The sequence below is a fragment of the Ictalurus furcatus genome, chromosome 3 (genome assembly GCF_023375685.1).
Source record: "Ictalurus furcatus strain D&B chromosome 3, Billie_1.0, whole genome shotgun sequence".
NCBI classification, from domain to species: Eukaryota; Metazoa; Chordata; class Actinopteri; order Siluriformes; family Ictaluridae; genus Ictalurus; species Ictalurus furcatus.
Window position 1 is genome coordinate 17436767 of NC_071257.1, and position 20611 is coordinate 17457377.

A 20611-nucleotide genomic window follows, 5' to 3' on the forward strand; every position below is an offset into this window, starting at 1 on the left:
ATCAGAAAGACATGGGGCAAAATGGCATTCATGGAAGAGTGGCGAGGCGAAAACCACTGCAAATACTTTTGAAAAGCACTGTACATTTTTCCTGTGTAATATATATTAGTTTGCCTTGTTTGTGACTGTAATATTTTTGTTGGTAATATATTTCTCAGATAAGTGATGTCCCCACAGCCACACTCCAAAATCTAGTGGAAAGCCTTCCCAAAAGAGCAGCAAAGTGTCACGGTTTCCCCTTTAGGCAGCACGCTGGAGAGCATGAGGGCGCACGCATGCACGAGCAAGGTGCGCGAGCGCCCGCTCTTCGAATGTTGACAACTGTGACATTATTTACCATGGACACGTGCATTTGTTATGTTTCTGTTCTGTCATTGGCTGTTGTTCGAGCAGGTGACTAGATTGGTGTCAGCCGTCAGCAATTAATATTGATTATGTTTGCTTATATACTGCTCGCCTCCCAGTACACGGCGCAGAGTATTAGATAGAATTAGTCATTGTTCAGGTCATGGTCCTTGTTAGATATAGTTATATAGTTTGTTTCAGATTAGTACATTTAGTCCACACTGGTTTTTCCGCTCCCAGTTCACGTCATAGTTCATGTTTCTTGTTTTGTGTCTCGACCCTGTTTTCTGTGTCCGCAACTTTGATTCTTGCTTTGCCCCGTTTATGCCTGTTTGCCGATCGCCTGACCCTTTGCCTGTCTTGACTATGTTTTGGATTACGATTTGGATTTATCTGCTTTTGTCTCCTTTAATAAAACTGTTAACTGCACTTGCATCTGTCCTAATCTCCCTTTTTGAAATGTTCTACATGTTAATAGAAAGGCCTACATTATTTGCACCTGAATCCACCAATTCCACTGAATCCACAGTCAGGAACGAAACTATAAATTAGGCTGCAGGGACCGCATGATAAAGACAAGAGACACCTCTCTAGTCTGCTGTCTCAGACTTATTCCTGCTCATTGTGTTGGCAGTTTGGAATTCCTCAAGGCCATATTTCACTCTGCCATTAGTGGATTACTCAACGCTACTACTATCTTTCCCATTTTTATATCATCGAAATACATCTTAACTCTTTATACTCAGAAGATCCACAAATAGATGCAGTGGCATCAAAAACAAAGGTTTAATACAGCAGTGACGATTTTGATAAGCTTTAGTATGAAAGGATTTTTGCTGAACCATATTTTTAGAGTTTGAAGTCTGATGAAGAGTCTTATGATATTGTAACTTGTATCACTGGTTATGATGACGGCACCCTTCTAAATCAGATCATGTTATATTGCTATTATGGAATTACAAAATGTGTCATTTTCCGTATTATTGCTTTTAAAACTGGCTATTAAAGTTCAGACGTTTGGGATGATTATGGTGGTGTAACTCCGTAGAATACTGTGTGTATGTACCACAGTAGTTAATCTAAAAGGGTACACTGAAGTAACATGAATACAGTATAGAATAAAAATGAATCTGCATATGTTTAGTCATACTGTTGTAAATGTACTATTCCTTTGCCAAGTAAATAAATGACTGGTAACATGTTCTCATAGGTTCTGCCTAGAAAAGATGATTCTTGAGCTGTGAGACATGATCATCATTAGCGATTATCACTTCACTTTTTTAATACATATATTATATAAGAGGAGCAGTATGAGAAAGTGATGGAGAACATGCAGGAGCGGATGGACGACGTGGAAGTGAAGCTAAAGGCGGTACGTCTGATGCTGCAGGAGAAGGTTAACCAGCTGAAGGAGCAGGTGGGTCCATAATATTAACACCAAGTACTGTATACTATGTGAGATTCTTACTACTTGGCTGTGGGGGTGAAATTGTCTGACGCTCTGTTCAATATTTCTACTTATTAACTGTCTAAGAATGTTAAGTCAGATCTGCTGCTAAAGGACCTCTACATAGAGAACGCGGAGCTCATGAAGGCTCTACAGATAACTGAGCAGCATCAGAAAAGTGCAGAGAAGAAGTCATTTCTCTTGGAGGAGAAGGTGACCGCTCTCAACAAACTCCTGCATAAAATTGTTCCTGCCTCCCTTCCTGCTTAGAATGCGTCAGCCACAAATGTCCTTTAACAGTAATGAAATGTGATCTACTTAAGTTTTTCGTTACAGATGTAATGTATGATCTATAAAGGGGACCAGGTTCACAGTAAGAGAGTGAAAACTCCTGGTGTGACACTTTAAAGAACAATCATTGGTGATTCAAGCCTAGACTTAAAACTAACAGCACAGGCATAATACTGACGGGGTATTTTGCTATTAATTGTGATATACAAGTTTGTATGACTACGTAAATGTGACAGTTTTGTAAAAGGCCATAGAAATTTTATTATGTCTCTTCTGAGACAATCGTGTCTGAGTGAGTAAAATATTAAGGGGAAGTTTGAAATGTAAAAGGTCAAATATAATGGCATCATGCAAATGGGATTCCTTTTAGTTGGCCTATTCATTAGTAATTTAAACATTATGGACTGTATATGGTAAATATGCATTCTAAATACAAAAAAAAAGTTGACAGTTTAGAAGTTTCAACTCAAAGCACAGTATTCTTCACATGTACATTTTTTGATAAACAGGCTGTCCTTAAATTTGCACAATCATGCTGCACTACTGTTCAATCCACTGTGATGTTCATAAATAGTGTTGACAGTCTTGCAAAAGCTGTAATTTTATTGATTATTCTCAACTATATCATCACCTTCACAGCATTTATTCAAAAAAGAAAAATGGACCTGCTTAAGCCATAGCAGCAGTGTGATATAGATGATGTACACATGAATCACTGTACAGTTTGACAGTAAAATTTCATGCAGCAAAACACCTGGACACTGCTTTGATAAATTCTTTGAATTAGTGAAATTCATGTAATTGACAGACACAAATGTTAATTTATAGTTATTAACTATCAAAACCAGCTAAAAAGGTCATGTTAAGAAATGACGTGCTCCAGTACTCCCTGCCGAATCAGCTGCTCACACTTCCATCGGGGCAGAAAATGCTGTGTAGACAAAAGAGTGGTGTGTAAATGCAATGGGCAACACGTAATCTGACTTTTTTAAAGATATATGAATGAACAAATGTAAGATCAGTCTTAATACCTGGCTATTCTTCTTTAAGAGAATAACTGTTCCATCATCGATTTCAAACTCCCTGTGATCTTTCAAGCAGCGCACCTGAAAAGAGACAGGGAAGAGGAGAAAGGTGGATCGACACCAGCAGTGTGTAGTAATTATTAAGGCATTATCTGAAACATGTTTATTAAAGCCATGACTCACATTTATTTGATTCTTCTACCATGTTCTATCTAAATACTTGATCCTGATTGGCTGGAAGGTGTGTGTTATGAATGCACAGGTAGTTCCAGTCAGTTTAATCACCGTTCTAAGTTAATGCGCTGCCTATAAACAATTGTAACCATAGTAACATGCAGTTACAGTTGCATACAGTAATTCAACTCACAGCTCTTCATTACTAGAGATACGGTACAAACACGGGTCAATTCACACACACACAATCGCTCTCTCTCTAATAACTATTTATTATAATTAATTCAAATAAATCTAACCTTATCATACTACTTTATCTCTGTGTATGATTTAGAGAAGGCAGAATTCTAGATCTAATGACCCATATATAAAGTAACTAATAATTTTATCCTATCAGTCAAATTTTGCACTGTAAACATCAATGACAGATTTAACTGGTATAAGTGGGATCATCCAAGGCTAGGTGTGTGTTACACTATTTTAACGCTCCACTTCGCATCAGGTGGTTCTTTGCCTCCAGCATCGTGTAATGTACACTTTTAGCCGTGGATGATCCCTTACATAACTCACCTCAGTATACAGGCTCTTATGGGGTTTCATGCCTGGTGTTATGTCCAAACCCTCCTCTCCTCCAAGTGACCTCATATATGTGGCCAGTGACTTCTTGTACTGATTAAACCACTCCAACTAGCAGGTGACTGAAAAAAGCAATTATCCAAAGTTCAAAACAGGAAAATCAGCAACAAACCCGGGGTGTTTAAATTAACTTCAATCAGAACATTATTGTACTTGTACATCCTATGACTAAATCAATGTTTAAGTTGATGTTCTAGCATTTACACCACTCTACACACCTGAGCATATTTTATTAATATACAAGCACATCTGAGAGCCAAGAGTTTTCATTTATAGCCCTTGTTTTTTAATTTCATATTATACACTTAGTATTCTTTTTTTTCCAGTACAATACTTCCCCAGCCCCCAGTACAGTACTCTTTACCTCCCACCCACCAGCCTACCTTTATTTTTATTCCTCTGATAACATTTGAAGAATTGATACATCCTTAGATCAATTTTCAGCTAATGAGTTAATGCACAGGTTCCCAACCCTGGTCCTGGACTATTCCCTGTCCAGCATGTTTATGTTTTCCTTGCTCCAAGTCATCCATACTAACTCATCAAGGTCATCACCTGATTAATTGGATCAGGTGTGTTGGGAGCAGAGAAAACACTAATATGAGTACGGCAGGGGGTACACCAGGACCAGGGTTGGGAACGTGAGTTAACAGATGTAGGAGGTATTGATTAAAGTAGTGGGATACAACCCTGACACTACTAGCATTAAAAATGAATCACACCTGGGCCAGCGGGGGCCTTCGTGGGGCGGTACACTGGCACTGAGGGCATTGCTGACAGAAGCCCCGGACCTCCGCGTCCATTCCTGGCCAAACAAAACGATCCCTCAGTTTTTCCAGGGTGTTTCGCACCCCCAAGTGGCCGCCGAGTGGGTGGGTGTGGGCCAGGTGCATCAGTGTTTGGGTCTTTGATTTGGGCACTACGAGGAGATCCACCTGCTCCCCTCGGCGGCAGGCCCGTTGGTAGAGGAGGCCACCCCGGACGAGGAAGTAGGAGGAGGGAAGCCTCAGGTTAGGGTCCTGGTCGATTCCCTCTATCACTCACACCTGGGCCCAGCAGTGTTTCAGGCGGTCGTCCTCCTTCTGCTCCTGTCCAAAATTCCCCTGCCGGTTCACCTGGTGAAATACAGATGACATTGGGTTAGTGTGTGTGTGCGGCTTACCTTCCGCGGTGGCGTCCCTATCATCCTGTGCCAAGTAGGCCTGTCGGGCTCGGCTCTCCCTCGTGCGCTGAGGTGTCTTGCCGGATCCTAGCGCTGGGCCAGTCGGGAACCCTGGCCAGTCTCTTCCAAGGAGCAGGGGCACGGGGAGATTGGGAATAACGCCAACTTGGAGGGACCAGACCCCAGTTTTAATCTGGATCTGGACCTCGGCTGCAGGGACTTCCCAGGTATCCCCATGGATGCAGGTTATGGTGATGGCCCCGCTCCGGCCAAGTTCTTTGGGCAAGATCGTCGGTGGGTCGAGGGTCACGGTGCTCCCGGTGTCCAGCAGGGCGGTGACCGGGTTCCCCTCGACCCACACCGTCAGGGTAGGGGCTTTTGGCCGGTGCGGCGAATGGAGGGCACCCCCGCCAACCACGGCTTTCGGACCTTCTTGGTGGGCTCTAGTTCCGGCTCCGTGGGCATGGGTTCATCCACGGGTGTCTCATGGACAGGTGAACTCCGGAGGTTCCTCCAGGTGCCTGGACAGTGCTGGCGGTCGGACCGGTGGGCCAAGACCCCTAGGGGCGGGGTGCGGGTAGTTAGGAGCTCCTGGGGCGTCTCTGGCGCATGCACACCCTCAACCTGGCGCTCCGTGGGTGGTAAAGCCCTCAGGAACCGGTCTATGGCCACCTTTTCCACCATCTCAGTGGCGGTGTGTATGTCCGGCTGGAGCCACCTCTTGGTTGTGCGGATGAGGGTGTTCAGCTGTCCGCGTGGTCTGGCCCCCAGCCGATAAGCCCATCAATGGAATTCCGCCGTGGCCTGGTGGGGAGTTCGCCCACACCACGCCAGGACTCCCTTTTTCATTTCTCCGTAATCAGCTGCTTCCTCCGGCGTGAGGGCGTAATAGGCCGTACGTGCCTCCCCCGAAAGCAGTGGGCCAAGGATGCGGGGCCAATCTTCATGGTCCCATTCTTCGCGGCGGGCGATACATTCAAAGGTCTCGAAGTAGGCCTCGAGATCTTCCTCGGGGGTTAGAGGGGGAAGCAGGTGGCGGATCTCGCGGCCCAGATCTGGGAGAGGCATGGCGGCGGCGGGAGTCGCTGTCCTCAGGGCCACTAGCTCCTCGGTTGCAGCTTGTAAGCTTTGGGCGAGCTGCTGCGTGACAGTCTGTTGCTGGATGCTGACCTCCAGTAGGCGTTGTAGCGCGAGATCCATGTTTCCCCAATGACTATAAGTGGAACGGAAAAATGGAGGAACAGGGGGGAAAAAAAGGGAAAAAACAACCAGTAAAAGTCTCCCCCCTTTTTTTTTTTTTAGGTGGGCGGATCTGTGCTCATGCCCGCATCCTCCACCAGTGTAGGGAAATAGCCCATGAGGGGTGGAGCACAAACACACAGTAGGCCGTATGTCAGGTGATAAGGGAAGTTTGCTTTGCTTTATTTTCTTTGTTTTTTTGTTTTAGGGGTGAGGAGGTGTGTGTGTGTATGTGTGTGTGTGTGGGTTTGCGTGCGGCTGGCGTTGCAGAGTTCTTCTGGGGGCATGTGGGCTTTCTCGTGCCGTCAGGCAATGCCGTGTGCGTGTTCAGCAAGCAGCGGCCTCATTTGGGTCCGAATCATCTGTAAGAGAGAACACACGCACAGAGAGAGAAAGAGAGAGAGAGAGAGCGAGAGACAGGGCGATTAGAAAATGCCAAAAGTCAAACAAATGACGGGTATTGGGGAGAAGTGACGCGCACATAACACACGAGATACTTCTCTCTGGACGAGCGGAAGAGTGGCCTCTTATACTCTTCCCTCGTCAGCTGGATGGTGGATTTTCTCCGATCAGCGCACCAATCACCGGCCGGAGGTGTGTCGGCGGCTCCACCCTACCATCAAGTGTTTTCTGGTCGCCCTTCCGTGCCTGCGCAGTAGTCGGGGAAGGAGCGATTTTAATACCTTTCAGTGTCGGTCCGTCGCAACAAGGCGGATTGAATGCAGTAGCATCTTTCCACTGAAATGCCCCCAAATGGCATTAACATTTGACCAAGGCCCCCTTTTTGCAAGATGTCTTTAAAACACATTAAAAATACAGACTTCTGAATATCTCCCCCTTTTTATATTAATAATTACACTTACATCTTTACATTACATTGGGAATTATATATACACACAGATATATGTGTGTGTGTATATATATATATATATATATATATACACACACACACACACACACATATATATATATATATATATATATATATATATATATATATATATATATTTATTTATTAGGGATGCACCGAATGTTCGGCGGCTGAAATTAGCAAAAAAAAAAAGCCCTTTTGGTGTTTGGCCTTATAAGCGAAAAGGCAGAATAAATTTGACCGAACAATGACGTGTTTGAAGACGCAACCAAATAGCCTAGCAACCAGAGTGAGACGTGCGAATGTCACGACCTCCACTTCCGGCTGGGAGATGAGAGGGCGCGCGCGTGCATGAGTGCTCAGCGAGCGCATGCTCTTTGGATGTTGACAACCTTGACATTGTTTACTCTGGACACGTGCGTTTGTTTTGTTTCTGTTCCGGAGTACTCTGTCACGTCGCGAGATGTAAGGGAGTAGAGTACGGAAGCAGGTAAAGACGTATTTATTTAAGGGCAGGCAGACAAATCCAAATTGTAATCCAAAAAACGTAGTCAAGACAGGCAAAGGGTCAGGCGATCGGCAAACAGGCATAAACGGGGCAAATCAGGAAAAGTCGCGGTCACAGAAGACAGGGTTGAAACACAAAACAAGAAACATGAACTAGTACTATGGACTGGGAGCGGAAAAACCAGCAGGGACTAAATTAACTAATCTATTACTAATCTAACTAAATCTATCAAAGAACATAACAATAACAACATATCTAACTATACTATATCTACTATAATACTCCGCGAGGTGTACAGGGACACGAGCGGTATATATCCCCAATATAATCAGCCGTATATAACCGATTAGAACCATTTTTTGCACTCTTGTCAATGCACTTTTAATGCACATTTTAGTTGTAGGCTACAGAGTGTTCCATTCTTTCAGCAGTCAGTTATACACCTAACATAGGCTATTCAAGGGGGGCTCAAAGATGATCACATCAAAATATTTTTATTTTACTAATTTATTTATGTAAAATTATATTGTGCCTTGTTGGTAGCCTATGCCTGCTGGAATGAAAAAAAATGTTCAGTGTTAAATAAATATTTTGAAAATGTAGTTTTTGTAATTGATTTTTTCTTTGAAAAGCAAGACAAAATAGTAAAAAGCACATTTTGACTATTTAATTTATGCAGTGGTAAAAAAAAATGGCAAAATGAATGGAAAAACCACGAAAAAACGTGTTCGGTATTCGGCCAAGTTTTATATATATATATATATATATATATATAAAATCATGTATTTATTTATTTTTCACCAAATTGTTGAGGCCCCCGGGCGCCCCCTGGCAGCCCCCACTTTGAAAACCACTGTACTATTCTACGCCATTTTGTAGTATGAATAGTGTGATTAGTGTGTTCACACTGAAAAACAAAGTGCACTTTAAGTTCCCGGATGATGCACTCATTCAACCGAAAAAACAAAGCGTGGAATGATGGACACTTCCTGAGCTCAACGCAGCTTCCTTTACATAGAGGATGGGGAGGGGCTATATCCATAGCTACAACCACAATGTTGATTTTAAATTTTACAAGCAAAATTCGCCTCCGTCTGACGGTGACTGTGTGCATAAAAGGAAACATCATCATAAACAGTAAAATGTACCAGTTCATTTTTTTAATGTTTGCCGATTTCTCTCATGCTAGCGCCATCGCATTACGTGTGTTTCACGTAATTTGTCCTCGGCCGGGAAACAGTATATACTTCCGGTTAGTACAATACAACCCTTTTAAAACTCATACACTACGGTAGAGTGTATATTATAAGTATATAGCATGTAATTTGGGACACACTGCGAGTTACACACTCGGTGCCATCATCAACTCTAAGGCTTGTGCGGACTGTTAGCTACGAATGAGAAATGGTTAGAAGTTTTTGGTTGCGATGAGTCCTTAAACTAGAGCTGCACAATTTTTGAAATTACATGGTGAAATGTAATGTGCTAGGGCAAAACTTAAAAAACAAACAAACGTTGTAGCTGCATTAGTAGTTGATAAGTCCGTATTTAGTTAACATGTGCTCAGTCATGCCTGCTAAGCCAGCTGTGATGTTAGGAAGCTAAAGGTTAAATAATAACAGTGAGGTACATACGTTAAAAGCAGGTAACTGGCCATCACTCATCTGGTGAAGTTCTCTTACAAGTTCAACTGCCTTTTCGCAAAACATTATTAAGCAGCTCTTTACCGAATTTATCCACTAAAAAACAAGCAAATAAATATGTTCTCTGATGTGCTGTTACGTTTTCTTGTTATAAAACCTCGTATTAGTACACATACAGCGAGCGCGCGACAAGAGCCAGTTTGTCTGGCAGAATGTGTTGTTTGCACCACGTGACCGTAGAAGTACGGAAAGCCTAGAGGGATAAAGCAAACACAGCTGACCGCAGACCTGTTTCACCAAGCGAGCTGAACTTCAAGGTAGCAATGCACCACCACCATGCCACCCACTTTAACTGTGTATAAAGTCCTACTTTATTAAAATGAACTTAAAAAAATGAATACAAGGCCATAATATGGTAGATGCTTTATTGAGATGTTATATTCAAACCTTAAATTTGTGATTTTCTGAATTTACATCACTGGCAGGGAGACAGGGTCTGAAGGACATTCTCTCGCACCTGCTCACTTCCACAGAACTTGAACCTGTCACAGAGAAACAAAGATATGAGAGTTCGGTGTTGCCTTTGACTGTCCTCAGAGCTCAATTACCCACTTCTGCTGGATTTGACAGAGTTTGAGTGCTGTAAGAATTTCCTTTATTACTATTAATGTGCTGGGCATTTATTGAGCTTGGTCCTCTCTGCTCATTTTTAACCATACATCATGCCCATCAGATATCATCAATTACTATTTATTCTTGCCATTGCTTTACTGTAAACCCCTGTCCTGTGTTGGCTAACCAGATCAGAAGATAGAAAAGGACTCACGTTTTCCGGTCCCGGCCTCTCTGCACTATGATTTGAGTGGCACCAAACTTAGGCAGCAAAGGGTTTAATACATCGTTGTTCCATGTAAACTTTACATGAGTCAATTCATCAACGTCCTTTTCAACAGCGATGAGGAGCTCATAGGTACTACCAGGTGACAGCATGCCACTGAAACAAATAAGTCAGAGCTGTCTTTAACTGTTATTTCTTAAAAATTATCTCAAAGATTCAAAACGGTGGTTTATATGGCAATGTTAGTTCTGTAAATGTTATAATTTGTTTTACATACAATATAAAACATAATGGAGCATGTTACAGGGTGTATGATGCATACTTGTGAATCTGATACTGGCGAGTATTTCCATCCACACCATATAAAGCCACTTTGAAGTATCCTACATTAGTTCGAGAGCCATCAATAGTGACGGTCACCTTATAGCGATAACCTTAAAGGGAAAAGGATTTTATCATCAACAGACATCTGTCAAGTATTGTTCTTCATATGCAGTCCTACAGGAATAACTGGTTATATCCATTATAGAGTGCCTTTATAGTAAAGTAAATAATAATATTAGTTGGATGCATTTTACATGATGGTTTAAAAGTAGTGTTGACACTAGTTCACCTTGTCTTCCATCTAACAGTAAGAATAATGAAATTGACAAAATATACAGAGCAGCATGCAAGGTGGGAAATATCAAATTGTGAACACGGATTCATTTGCTTTTGTGAAAACTGGCTAGCAGGCCAAATCTGTTTCATAAGCTCATGTGTTTGAATTACATTGCAATAATTAAGTGCCTAGTTTGTTAGCACAAAGGCACATGAAGTTAGCTAGGTTTCATATTTCAAAATAAACAGACAACATAGACCTAATGCAAATATTGACCTGTCAGTGGGCTAAAAAACTCCCAAAAATCTACAGTTGGTAGTCTGTAAAAATGGTTAGCTATGAGACATGCATTTAGTTTCACATGTAAGCAGCTGTATAGTGAGGGTGGGAAATGCAAATATGTACGTGAGAAGGGCCGAGCATCGCCTGTGTTCAGTTGGAACTTCATCTTATCCACTCCATTGGGCACTTTAAATTGGTCAGCATGGTGTCCCATGAAAGGACATGAACTGTTGGAAGCACATGGGAAGCAATGCCCCTAAAAGAGAAATTTAGCAAAAACCATTTATCTTCAAGAAGTACCTGCTCTTTATATTTTATATAGAACTAATTTCTGATTTCACTCCTTAGCAGGAATCTTTTCTCTGTTCTATTGAAAAAAAATGTTCAAGGTTTTTTTTTTTTGTTTGTTTGTTTTTTTACATACAGTGCTCTGATTTCTTTTGTTTTTATGTATATCTCATACTAAATTGTTATTCAATACCAATTGGATCTGTGTGAAAATGTATTGGCCCCCATAGTTACTAATTCCCCAAATCTATGAAACTTACCCAGTCTTACCCAGTAACACACTATGCCAAAATTGAAAGAAATTCCAGAAATGATGAGGAAGAAGGTGATTGAAATACATCAGTCTGGGAAGAGTTACAAAGCTATTTCAAAGGCTCTGGGACTCCAAAGAACCACAGTGAGAGCCACTGTCTCCAAATGGAAAAACTCGGCACAGTAGTAAACCTTCCCAGAAGTGGCCAACCTTCCAAAATTCTTCCCAGAGCACAGCAATGACTCATCCAGCAAGTCACAAAAGAGCCAAGGACAATATCAAAAGAGCTACAGGCCTCTCTTGCATCAGTAAAGGTCACTGTTCATGACTCCACTATCAGAAAGACACTGGGCAAAAATGGCATCCATAGAAGAGTGGCGAGGCGAAAACCACTGCTAACCCAGAAGAACATTAAGGCTCGTCTGAATGTTGCCAAAACACACCTTGATGATCCTCAAACCTTTTGGGAGAATGTTCTGTGGATTGATGAGTCGAAAGTTAAACTGTTTGGAAAACAGGGGTCCCGTTCCATTTGGCGTAAACCAAACACAGATTTCCACAAAAAGAACATCATGCCTACGGTCAAGCATGGTGGTGGAAGTGTGAGGGTGTCGGGGTGCTTTGCTGCTTCAGGGCCTAAGAAACTTGCAATAATTGAAGGTAATACGAATTCTGCTCTCTACCAGAAAATCCTACAGGAGAATATCCGGTCTTCAGTCCGTAAATTGACACTCAAGCACAGCTGGATTATGCAGCGAGACAATGATCCAAATCACAGGAGTAAGTCCTAGTCCTAGATGTAAGTGAAAGACTGATCTCCAGTTATCGGAAGCATTTGGTGCAGTTATTGCTGCTAAAGGTGGAACAACCAGATTTTAAGTTTAAGGGGGCAATTAGTTTTTCACATGGGTGATAGATGTTAGATAACTTTTTTGCTTCAATAAAAAAATAATAAATATATATTGTGTGTTTACTCAGGTTGCCTTTGTTTTATGTTGTATTTCGTTTGACGGGCTAAAACTATTTAGTATGAGATATACACAAAAACAGAAGAAGTCAGGTGAACAACAAGTAAGTGAACAACCAGCAGTCCCTCAGGAGATACAGTCGTACGAGATCCTGTCCTATGTCTGCTGGACTGTTTTGCTTATCCCAACCTTAGAGAAAATGTTATTAGCAAGGACTGCTGCAGAAAGAAAGTTCATAAAAACAAGTTCATCAATTGAAGCTCTGCCCAAATCGACTTCTAAATAGAAACAGTTCACAACCATATCAGTGGCATGTGTGGTGACAGGTTCTGCACCTTTTCACTACCACTTTAAAAAGTCTAAAGCCAGTCTAAAACCAGGAATATTTACAGGTGTTCTCTAGATTAGCACTTTTAAGTGACATAAAATTGAGGCACAATAACATCAAAGATATACAGTAGCTAAGCAGTTTAAGGTCCTTGCTCAAAAGCCCAACATTGGCAGCCCTGGGATTTACATGTACAGCCCTTCAGTCACAAGTACAGACATTAACTCCTTGACCACTTATTTTATTAAATCAGGAATGATAAATATGTCTAATTCTACTTATTCTTGCAATTGTTCATCTTACTCAGACTGCTTACTTACAGACTCAAACATGGTCTTGTTAGAACAGGGGTATCCTAGAAAGCCTTTGGGGTTTAGGATGCTATCACTGTAGTACTTGTAGGCTCTCAGATGATTGCAGGAAACAAAGTCACGGGTACCTAACAAAGGAGCAGAAAAGAAACTCACTAATAATAATTACATCAATAATCACAATTATCAATGAGATCAGGTTGATTATGCATATTAGAAGCCTGGAATATTATTAATATGGTGCCTCACCTTCCCAAATGCCATCAATGTCAACAGTTTCTGAGTTTTTATTCTTTCCACAACCAGGCATGCTTTCTCCTCCATTTGGGTAAAAGTCAAGGTGTCCAATAGCTTGAGACATTCCAATCCTAAAAGGAAATGGAATATTTAACAATATGAGTGCAGACTGCATTATATGTATATACTTTATATTAATTTGGTCACTTTTTCTTACTGTGAGCTAAAGCACTTAAACACCAGACTTGCCAACAAATCTGTTACAAACAGTAAGTAAACAGAATCCTGTCCAAAATCTCACCAAGGCAGGGGATCATAGGAAGCGCATCTGTGTGAATGACGTCAACAAACAGGGCATCGCTGGGGTCCAGTCTTACCAGAGGAGGACATCCCTGGAAATAAGGTTCAGCCGGGTCCAAACCTTAAAATGAAACAAAAGTATTTGAAAAGATTTCTGGAAAGACACATTATACAACTTTTTTGTCCCTTCACAGTTATTCTTGGCTGTATTTACAAAATGTGTAGATATGATACACACTGTTTACAATTAAGTAATTTCTTATCATTTCTCTTAAATATTTATGTATCAGTGCAGCCCAATGGTAATACCTGTAATTCTTCCCAGCCCCGGTGTCCTTTGACCAGCCTATGCAGCCATGTGTGCACCCAGGCTGTGCCAATAATGTGCACATTTTCAGGATTCTGCTGGAAACTTTCCTGCAGTCATGTCAGTATATTTAGATGGGATATATATATATATATATATATATACCAGCAGAGGTTGACCAAATTGCCATAAATGCATAAATAAAACACAGGACACAATACCCAAGAAAAAAGTCAACAAATAGGGCAAACGTTTTATAAAAACTAGAAAATGACAAATATAACAGTAGTAATGATAATAATAATAATAGTAGTAGTATGTGGCACTCAAAAGAATTAGAGTACTGTAAAAACATGTTTTAAAGGCAATCCATTTAATCTTTTATTTCTCACCGAACAATTAAATTTATATGAGTGAAACTTATGTTTTTGTTGTTCGTGCTCCTGACGTGTGATGATTCCTGTTTTAAATGGCTGTGAGTGCAGGTGTTCAGTTAGAAGCCGAACCAGTGACATACAGCACAGGGTTTAGGTCATTATAAAGTTGTTATATAATGAATAATTATTTTTTATATGTTTTGAAAACAAAAAAAAAAAGTATTAGCATCACAGACATACACAAGGCATCTATGAGTTATTTTTATCCAACTTACCTGAACCAGTCTTTGAACCAGATTTCCAGTCTACACAAATACAGTTTATATCCTCCAGGCTCAGCATAAGCTAAAAGACAGATATTATACATAAAGATGATGAAAGCATAGACTTGAAATAAAAGAAACAAAGCATTGCTAAAGTACCTTTAAGAATATACTGAGATAAAAATAATAAGCATCAAACTTTAATACACTAGATACTGCTCTGGTTTTACCTTACACATGTAAGAAGAAGTCAATTTTCATCCCCTTTGCTGAAAAATCCATGGGTTATAAAATGGGTCTTTCTGCTTGGTCGATATGTAGAGTCTGCAATGACAGTTGTATTTGTACTGATTACCTGGGGGAGGGGGGAACAACAACAATTAACAAAATGTTTATATTATCTCAAAAGAGATATAATTTTGATGCTACTCCTGAAATAATTGTCACGGTTTCCCCTTTATGCAGCGCGCTGTGGAGCATGTGGGTGCGCGTGCACGAGCAAGGTGCGCGAGCACCTGCTTTTCCTTTGTTGACGACCGTGACATTTGGACACGTGCTTTAGTTATGTTTCTGTTATGTCTCCTCCCTGTTCTGTCATTGGCTGTTATTTCACGTGTGTCTGAAGTGCTGTCAGCCATCAGCAATTAAGATGCTGATTGTGTTTGTATATATACCGCGCGTGGAATATTAGATAAAATATAGTATAGATATAGTAAAGTAGATTAGTTTACAGTCCTTTCCATAGTTAAGATTCCTTTAGGTTAAACATTGAATTTAGTCCAGGCTGGTTTCTCCGCTCCCAGTCCCTCGCTATTGTTCATGTTTCTTGTTTTGTTTCTCGACCCCGTTTTCCGTGACCGCGACCTTGATTCCTGCTTTGCCCCGTTTGTGCCTGTTTGCCAATCGCCTGACCTTTTGCATGTTTTGGATTACGTTTATGGATTACGATTTGGATTTACATGCCTGTGTCTCTCTTTAATAAAACTGTTGAACTGCACTTGCATCCGACCTATCTGCGTTACGTCTCGAGACGTGACAATAATACTTTAAGGAGGCTATGTCACATTAAGAAACTCATTTTTCATACCCTGTTGGTCTCATATAAGCATTGGGAGATAATTAATTAAAGTCACTTCACTTTAGCATTCAAACATAAAGGATATTTATCAGTGATGGGATGATGTATTGACAAGTTCATATTCTACACCACAGGTTCCCAATCCTTGTCCTAGACTATCCAATATCCTGCACATGCTAGTGTTTTCCCTGCTTTAACACCCACTTCAACTCAGAACGGACTGTTACTGTGCTCTAGACATCCCAACAAATTTGTGCTTATGCACCAAATATGATTTTGCACCTTTTAAGCCCTGTTTAGACTTTGAGTAGAATACAGAAGGGCACAATGCGTATTTGCATAGAAGTCTAGACTTACCTCGTAGCAATCAGTGTTCTGTCGTGTGAAAAGAAGAAAGCGGGCATTGTTCTTCTCAGGACTCCATGGTAGGCGTGCGATGGGTCTTTCAATACTGCCAATCCATGGAAACTCATCAGAAAAGCATCCCAGCTTGTCAAAGCATACCTCCGCACCTGCCAGTCATTTCATACAAGTGAAATCTAAAGATGTTGCTTCAGTGTGCAGAAGATTAATACCAGTTTTAATGGTTCCTAAGGTTAGTGTCTCTTTTGTGAAATATTTATAGGCACATACTGTTTTTTTATTTAGCAACAATGTGGCAATTCTTTACTGAAAGTCAATTGAATTGGTTTGGTACTTACCATATACCGCCCCAACAAGGCAGTTTAAAAGTCCTCCATTCCATAAAATCCACATCTGAAATCATAAAACAAAACATACTTCAGCAGAATACAAATCAAACCCTATCTGTTAAGCATCTAAACTATACAAATACATACTTTGTCTTTAATTTATTTATTCATTTTCATATGGTTCATTTACATGTGATTCATTTACGTATGATTCATTTACATGTGATTCATTTTCATGAGATTCATGTTCAAGTGATACATTTTCATGTGATTCATTTACGTATGATTCCTTTACATATGACTCATTTTCATGTGATTCATATTCAAGTGATACATTTTCATGTGATTCATTTACGTATGATTCATTTACATATGATTCATTTACTAATTTGCTTCTCTTTAAATCCAGTTTTAGACTGTGATATTACAAAGGTTTTTCCAGATTATTACTTGCTACACTGTATGAGATAACCCCAGTAAAATTGCCTGAATTCTATAATATAATTTGTTCACCATGTTAGGTTTAAATCCTCTAAAAACAGATTCGCAATTAAATAACATTACATCCTTCAAAGCATTGGCATGTTCTGCTTACTCTCACAATCCTCCAAACACCCACACCCAAAGTCTCCATAAACAAATGAGACAGCAATGTATCCTACAAAAACCAAACATTGTCCACAATGTGAAAACAACTCGGAGAGTAAACTGGACTAACCAACAAAATTACCAAGACTGATAAACAGTCTGCACACAATAATAAATATAATGTCCTTACCTTTTAAAGACTTGTAACAAATAATATAACAGTGTAGCACGTAAAGCCGAGGAGATAACACTAATAAAATTAAATAAACAGAAACTCTAACCCAGTCAGAGCATCAAAACAGACAAGCACATTAATACAGAAGTAAATTTAAGAGGAGTGAGTCCACAAAATCTAGGTGAAGTAATGCAACGACAATATCTTCAATAAAAATCAGAATTCTGTACAGCTGGAAGGCCGAGTGCAAAAAATAAAAATAATAAAAGAGCAAAAAAGACTCCGCTGTGTAGGTGAGGCAGTTCACCCCGATATCAAGAGTTTAACATAGTCTCCTGCTTCCTCCGCTGAAATAAAGTCCTTCTGAACACCGTTATATGTAATGCGAAGCCAAGCTGGGTGAAGTATTCCATAGCGAGCACCCTCAATACCACGAAGTTGACGCCGAACCTCGTTAAACACGGCCCGGGCCCGGGCTGTCTTGGCTGTGTAGTCAGGGAACAAATACATACTTTAATGGTGAAAGCAACCTGAGATATATTCACCAGCTCCCTATATACCCTATGTGTCTGTGTTATGTGTCTGTGAAAGGGAAAAGTCCAGGTGAAGAACTGGCACAAGTTGCTGCACAAATAAACACCTCCTCTGAGCTTTCCGTTGTGATCTTTATTATATACAGAGCAAAAGATTTAACATAACATAACATTCTAGCTGAATTTGTAGGGTCACTTAGGGTCACCAGATGGACTCTGAATGTGATCAAAGTCCGGTTTTCAGGTACTGACTGTCTGAAAGATTCTTGAAATAATATTCATTCGTTTTGAATGGCAAAACTGGGTTTTTCTGTCTAAATGTTGAACTCTCTACTTTATGAAACTATATACATATATTGTCATGTAAATAGCAGAGAAAGACTAAGACTATGATTCCCATCAGCCACTGCACCTAGTCACATGTCTGTTTCACTTGATTCACGTATGGCTCTTTAGCACTTGTGTATAAATAGTCACGTTCTGCACTGCAGGAGTTGTCTTGCATTGTTTGGTATGTCCATCTGTATCATGTTATTCTAGTCCTGGTTTCATGTAAATCTTGTTCTGTTTGCACCTTATGCACCTTATGGCTTGATGTGATGTACTTCATCAGGGCTCATATCAAGAAGGAGCCTTCCAACCAGGCTGAAGTCATCTCCCACCCTTCCTCCCCTACTGTGGATCTCTTTCAGCCCGCCAAGTCAATGGAGAATAGCCTCCTTGCTTGACTGACGACGTTGTTCTGCCTCCCTGCTCAGCTGAAGATGTCGCTCATTTTCTCTGCTTCACGCCTTATGTTGCTTCCTCTTCCTGCTCCACAAAGGACATCTCTCCCCCATCATGCTTCGCGAAGAGCATCACTACCCCCTCTGGCCTCGCGGAGAACTTCGCTCCCCCCTTAGGCTCTGTCTTGAGCTTTGTTCCTCCCACTGGCTGCTCAGTAGCCGTCGCTGTGCTCAAGCCAGGCCAGGGATATCACATCATCTGTCTGCGGTGTGGAAGTGACCACCCCACATCTGAACCTCAGAGAACATGTCAAGCGTCCTCTGTCCAGCCCTGCAAGGGATGAGAGACAATGGAACTCTGAAGTGCTTAGGGACATCTGGTCTGGGGATCCTGGATCCCCTCCTGAACTGATTACGTGCCTCGGAAGACTCACGGGGGGGGGGGGGGGGTCTGTCAGCAGAGAAAGACTAAGACTACAATTCCCATCAGTGACTGCACCTAGTCACATGTCTGTTTCATCTTATTCACATTTATTCACATTTGGGTCATTAGCACTGTGTATAAATTGCACGTTAAGAACAGCATGGGTTGTCTTGCGTTGTTTGGTATGTCCATCTGTATTTTAGTCCTGGTTTCATGTAAGTTTTGTTTTGTGTTTTATTTGCACCTTATTAAAGTTGTATTCTGCATTTGCATCCGCCCGAAATCAATATCATGACCTATATATTTCTCAAAAATTTCCTAGTGTCACGATCTCGCCGGCAGATGGCGCTGTGGCGATGACGTGCACAGTCTGCTGGAGATTGCATGCACGTGCTTGAAGTGCACATGGACGCTAAGACTTTGTTTACAATGGGCATGTGCACTTGTTTTGGTTACTGTTCTGTCCCCGCCCGGTTCAGTTATTGGCGGAGGTGCGAGGGTGTGTTGTGAAGTGTTGCCTGCTTTCAGCAATTAAGGTAATTATGACTGGTTATTTAAACTCCTCGCGTTGCTGCGCATGTTGGGTAGTAATAGAGAAGAGAATAATAGATGTAATGTGTAATGTGTAATGTATCCATGCTCTGTCTAGTTTCCTGTTCCTAGTTCCAAGCTCTAAGCTCTAGTTAAACGAGTGTTTCATGTTTAAGTGTAAATAAAGACTTTTTCTCCTGCGCTTACTTCCTGTTTGAGTCCTGTTTCGTAACACCTAGGCTGTCTGCCTGCAGAGATAATGTTGGGTAATAATAGTGTAGTAAAAGCTAGCTAGTTTATTGTGGTTTCGTCAAGATGTGAATTTTAAACTTTGATCAAAGTGCAATAATGAAATGAAACATAAGCCTGATCAACTCAGTTTGTAATCAAATTGTCTGCAATGCTCCTGCACCGTCACACCATCATCCAATCAGAGAAGAGTGCTTACACCCTATGTAAAGAAAACTTGATTGGGTACCCTAATGAAAACATGGGAAATTTAGCCAAAGAATTAATTAGTGGAAGGATGAACAGGCGAGTGAAGAGACAACGATGAAGCTCATGATTTAATGCAATAATTAACTTTTATCTCAGGTTATGAGGCTTATTTAATGCTATTGAATAAAATTAATACACTTTTTTTTGTAAACTCCCAATTCTTTGATAAAGTGTCACTAATGTGTGCTTTGCCATAATCACATTTGGTTACAAATGTAGAGGTAGGCAAGCAATTGCTTGTTCTGTCCGCTAAAGGTCATTTTAAAATAGTTTAAGATCATTCACATAGAGATAATATACATAATAGTCAGGGATTCTTTAAATGGTTTATGGTGTAACTATTATGACTTATAATAATCTGCAAATGTTGTTTGCTCTTATTATATTAAAATAATAGGATAATACTTATTATTTATGTATAAAGATCTATATAAAGATCAAGTAAAAATGTAATGTTTTTACTAATTTTGGTGCCCACTGATATCTTATCAGAAAGGGTATTGCCCTTTCTTTTGCTTATGGAACCATGTGTTATGTTCCCACATCACCTAAGCAGTAATCACCTGATGGGCTAATGATTTACAGCAGGCTTGTTTGATTGTCCTCGAGCTGTTCGGAAACTGGCATGCCATAAAAGAGGCTCGTGCTCTAGATACACTCTTAAAAAAAACAC

The 20611-nt window shown here is 40.7% G+C and overlaps 1 pseudogene; it reads right to left on the minus strand.

Moving 5' to 3' along the window:
* Positions 1 to 3114: 3114 nt before the first annotated feature.
* LOC128605062 (pancreatic triacylglycerol lipase-like) lies at positions 3115 to 18758 on the minus strand (annotated as a pseudogene).
* Between the last annotated feature and the right edge of the window lie 1853 nt (positions 18759 to 20611).